The sequence below is a fragment of the Scaptodrosophila lebanonensis genome, unplaced genomic scaffold (assembly GCF_003285725.1).
Source record: "Scaptodrosophila lebanonensis strain 11010-0011.00,11010-0021.00 unplaced genomic scaffold, SlebRS2 tig00000110-arrow-arrow-pilon, whole genome shotgun sequence".
NCBI classification, from domain to species: domain Eukaryota; kingdom Metazoa; phylum Arthropoda; class Insecta; order Diptera; family Drosophilidae; genus Scaptodrosophila; species Scaptodrosophila lebanonensis.
The window spans coordinates 2,495,641-2,501,060 of record NW_022060573.1 but is presented as its reverse complement, the minus strand read 5'-3'; positions in this window follow the sequence as shown (position 1 = coordinate 2,501,060).

Genomic DNA, 5,420 nt, shown 5'->3' with positions numbered 1-5,420 from the left:
GTAAGTAAACAAATCAAAGTATCGCTTCTGACACAACCGGAGTACTGATGCGAAATATCGATACTATCGATAGTTTTAAATTTTTCGTAACTAACATTAGAATTACGGCCACCATCGATAGTTCATTCGTAGAAGTACACATTAAATAAAATGCAGAAAATTGGTAAGTGCAATTTTAATTTATTAATATTTATTTAATTAACATTAATATAATTTTTCTACAAGTTGATTGGGGGTGTTAACTGCGGATGGAGTTGGGAAAAAAAGTGGAAAGAATTCTCAAAAGTAAGTTAAAATATTCTAAAATCCCTCCATCCCAAATATGTACGTGCATGTAGCACTAATACTTATTTGCATTAACATGATCAGTGATTAAGTTTCATGATCGTGGCCTCCCCTACAAAAAATTTTGCATTATAAAGTCGTTCATAATTATGACGCACTATTTCGCCTTAAAATGGATCTGAGTTGGATTTGTTGAAGATTTTTCATTGATTATATGAATAAATTACTTTTTTAATGCATCTTGCATTATTTAATCATAATTTTAATTTTTCTTTCCTGTCCTCGGTACGTCCTCTTCTTGGACAGCTGCAGAGCTCTGCGCAACTTCACTCCTGCGGAGCCTTCACAATAGATTTATAAAAAATTTTGAAATTGTAAATTGATTTAATTGTACTATGAGCGGGTACGAGCCGGCAGGAAAAGAAAGAGAGTTAGCAAGCAGTAGGCCAGCAGCAGCGGCACCGACTCACCTGTTTGACAACAGAATTCTAGAGGCAGAGCAGCGGGCACATGTGGAGCAGCGGCAGGCATGAGCCGATTCGTGGATGCGTGATCTGGGCCCTGACATGCATAGGCTGTTAAGACGAACCACGGTGGGCGATTTCCGGCCCGACGTCGGCCGTGGGGCCTAATGTTCGATGGCGAAACCAAAGGCATGCCGGCGGCGGAATTAATATTCCGCTTGGAACATTTGCAGTCACGTATTGCGGGACACTCATTGTCTGGTAAATGGAAGTTCAAAAGATTGGTATTGGATGTATAAGTAAACAAATCTCGGTTGGAGTAGGTTTCGTTTAGATGTTTATTTAGCTCAACTGAGCATAATGAGTTCCAAATTATAACTAACTTAAATAAATATTCAATGCAGGCCACATAGCCTATGGCCCGCGGCAGCGCCGGAGCATAGCCCATGGGCCGTGGCAGCGCAGGCAACAGAACGCTGACTCGGCGCCTCGTGACCGTTCTTGCAGTGGTCACTCAGCGCAGGCATGCGGGTGTCAGGTTCCGCCGGCCGCTGTGTTGCAACGGCGTCCGGTGTGATGACTTGGTCAGCAGATATTGCCTTGCGCGTGTGAACTGGCATCTGTGTTGCAACGGCGTCCGGTCTAATGACCTGGTCAGCAGATTCTGCCTTGCGCGTGTTAACTCCTCCCGGGGTTAAGTGAAAGCCGTCCTCGGGTTTTCCCAGATGCGCTGCGGGTTCAATTCGGCGTTTTAGGGCTCGATGTCGTCGGACCCTCAGAATGCCAACATAGCAAAGCAGGACGAGTGCGAGAGTAAGGCAGCTGCTTAGTAACGGCCTTGACTGTAGTTCGGATTGAAGGTCGCCAATGCGTTGAAGATTCTTCAAGCTCAGATCGTGGAGGAAGGGCAAACTCAGGTGTTCTCGGTGGCTGGTCACGTTGATTTGTGACGAGGCGGACACCGCAGGTTTTTTCCTCAAGACGCCTCGATGGTTGACATAGAGAGTGCCGTTCAGGGAAATGTGGTCATTATAGGAGACCAGGTATGTTCCCGAAACCAACTGACTGATGCCATTATCTTTGACCTTAATGGTTGCGTCATTGATCAGGAGGAGGCCTTCGTCAATCAGAGTCACCGGTTGCAGATGTCCAGGGCGAGTTGCGCAATGTGCGATGATTCCAGACACCAGCTGTTGAGCGCAAGTTGAAGTCTGCATCTTCTTGCAGAAGGTAGTGCCCACAGCTGCGTTACATTCGGAAACGGCGAAGGTCTGCGTTCCGCAATCGGCTACCGTGCTACTGTCTTCTAAATCTAAAATCAATTTGTTCTTTTGAACTGGAAAGACATTAATTTTCTTACAAACTAGTTTTGGTTTTGGATATTTAATGAAAATGTAACATATTGGTATTTTGAAATGCTTTAATACTAGATACTGACAAAATGTCTGATATGCTAACATTTGTGAAGTGTTCATTTGCCAGTTCATTAATATCGACGCTGTCCAGAATTAGAGGGCTTATTAAAATGATTTTTGCTAGGGTTATGGAAAATATTAGATCCTCAAGATTATTGATAATTATTCTGTTCTTTGCAAGAATGGTTTCGAACAAATGCCCATAGTCTGAATCTTCCGTCCTGTGAATGGCGTTCAAAGTCTTTGTGATTTCATTAATTCGTGTCTGGAATTTGGTGTTTATCTCAATTTGCCTGTTTTCGGCTTCTATTAATTGTCCTTGCCTAAACTTAATCTGTTCCCAGTCGTCAAAGTCTGGTGTACCAGCTACTACTTTAAGCGCGGTTCCCAACAAATTTATACTACGTGCCTGTCTGTGATGAACTTTAAGTGTGTTTATTAATGTTTCTATATGTCCGAGGTCCGTGTTGAGTAAATTCCTCATATGGTCTTTAGTAAATAGGTCCAAGGTCTTTTTCGTTTCGTCAGCGTAAGTTTCGTATGACGTTATGTTCGTTGTATGTCCCAGGTACCCATACTCGTCCCAGATGGTCACGTCCCCGTCAGTTATAGGTATGTAGTCAGCGTGAGAGTAGTCGGTAAGTCTTGATGTCGCTGCTGTCAGAGTGGTCAGTGTCAGAGTCAGTACGAGCGAGTGTCCCAAACTGCGGTCAAATCAATATGGAAGAAAAATGTTTCTGATATAGTAAAAATTCTGACTTAGTCTAAATAGAACAAAGAGTCTTAAAAATTTTATTGCTATTATTTAAGGCTGTCCTTATGGACCACCCTCCCTTTTATAAGAACCGTTGTGCCCAAATCTGCCTCTATTACTTCTTCCGAGCACAAGGGTGACAACTTATTTCCTAATCTTTTATTTGATTTCAACAATACCTTCTCCCCAACCCGATAAGTTTTATGAACTCTATTTTTGTTTGCTTGTTCAAGCTTTCTATCCTGTGCTGTTTTAATTCTGTTTTCAACTTGCGTTGCAAGTTCCACCGGAGTTGAATGAATAACCTCTATAGGCTTTCTGTCTGTCACTGAATGAATTGACCTATTGTATTGTACGGTTGCAAGGAGAATGATATCGACGGTATCTGTTAAGTTCTTGTCCAATTTCAAGCAACGACCTATTTCCCCAAGGGTACTATGGAAACGCTTTACCTGTCCATTAGAAGTACTATGCAAAGGAGGTGCATTCGAAATTTGAATGTCAAAATTATTTGCCAGTAATGATCTTATGGTCTCAGAGTTAAGCGACTTCTCGTTATCGCAATAAATTGTTTTCGTTTTTGGAAACAGGTTTATAAGCTGTAAAATCGGAGCTTTTATGTCCACGATCGCACGTGAATAGCATGTACCACTGCGAACTTGGAGAATTTGTCCACGCAGGTCAGAAAAAATTTTTTGTCTGTGGAATACACATCAACATGCAAAATTTCTCCAGCATATGATGGTACTGGTGTTTTTCCTATTGCTTGTTTGGTTGGATGTCGACCATACTTTCCCATAGCCCATATTCTGCAATTTGTGGCTATTTCTGTCGCTAATCGACTCATCTTGGGAAAAAATAGTCCCGAAGTATTTGTTTAACATTTTCCTGGGCTGCACGGTGAGCACGATTATGCTCTATCGTGGCTATTTCCCTCTGCTCTGTGCCATTAGTTATGTCCGTTACAATATTCTTGGAATATCTAAATACAGTTGAGGGGAATGCTTCTACCAACTTATGTTGAATAAAGGCCAAAATAGGCAAATCGCAATGTATTGCGTTGACTACGTCCGCTCTTACCACGTCCTGCAAAGTTTGCAAGAGAGTGTTTCGGTCAGAGAGCCGGACAATGTGCCTAACTTTTTCCTTAAAGAAGATGAAAGTTTTCACCGAAGGGGTGTTATTCTCCTCAATAACTATCTGATTCCGGTAACAGTTTACCGGTTTGTCTGTCGCCTCTATAGTGTAAGTGAGGGATTCCTCGCTATGCACTGTGGCAGCATCAGAATGCACAGAGTCTTCTAGAGCGTTAACGTTCTGACGAGACAAAGCGTCTGCCAGGAAGTTTTCTTTGCCAGGTTTATAAATGATATTCGCATTATGTTCATCAATAAAAGCTTTCCAGCGTTTTATTTTTGCGTTCGGATTCTTGTCTGACACTGCAAATGTCAGAGGTTGGTGGTCAGTGAAAATGTTCAAGTTTCTGACTCCATATAAGTAGTTCCGAAGATTTTTCAAGGCCCACACAATGGCAAGAAGCTCTCTCTCATTGGTAGCAAAGTTCACTTCATTATCGCGTAAAGTTCGCGAAATCATAGTAATAGGGCGTCCGCCCTGAGACAATACTGCTCCGAGACCATGACCTGATGCGTCTGTTGTTAGGTCAAATGGCATTTTGAAATCGGGATACGTTAGTATCACGTCTTCGGAAGCTAGTATCTGTTTTAGCTTGTCAAAAGCTGTGAGTTGACTTTGGGTCAATTCAAGATTAACCTTTCTCGAATGATTAGCACTTATCTTGCCATTCTCGCCCTTTAAGACGTCCGTTAGGGGTCTCGCGATAGCGGCAAATCCCGCTATAAAACACCTATAGTAGCTTGCTAGCCCTAAAAAAGATCTAAGACCAAACAAGGTTTTTGGAGGCTGGAAATCTTTAATAGCTTGCACCTTTGCAGGTGATGTTTGTATTCCACCCCTACTCACAGTGAATCCCAGATACTCTACGCTCTTTTTGAAGAACTTAGACTTTTCCTGGGAGACCCTCATGCCCGCATCCCGAAGGCTTTTTAAAACCCATTCAATATGCATCACATGATCTTCCTTGGTCTTGGAAAAAATTATCACGTCATCTACATACACGTAACAAGTCTTTCCTATTTGATCCCGGAGAACATCATCAATTGCCCTCTGGAATATACTTGGAGCATTTTTCAGCCCAAATGGAAGTCTGCAAAATTCATACTTCCCGTTATTGACAGAAAAAGCTGTTTTTTCTCTGTCTTTTTCCGCCAATTCTATTTGGTGGAAGCCCGATTTGAGGTCCAATGTTGTAAAATATTGTGCCTCTCCCATATTTGCTAATATTGCAGAAATAGTTGGGATCGGGTACTTATCATCAATCGTTTTCTGGTTTAGTTTTCGAAAGTCGATAACCAACCGCTTTAATTTGTGCCCTGATTCGTCGACACCTTTTTTGTCGACGACCCATATAGGGTTATTATA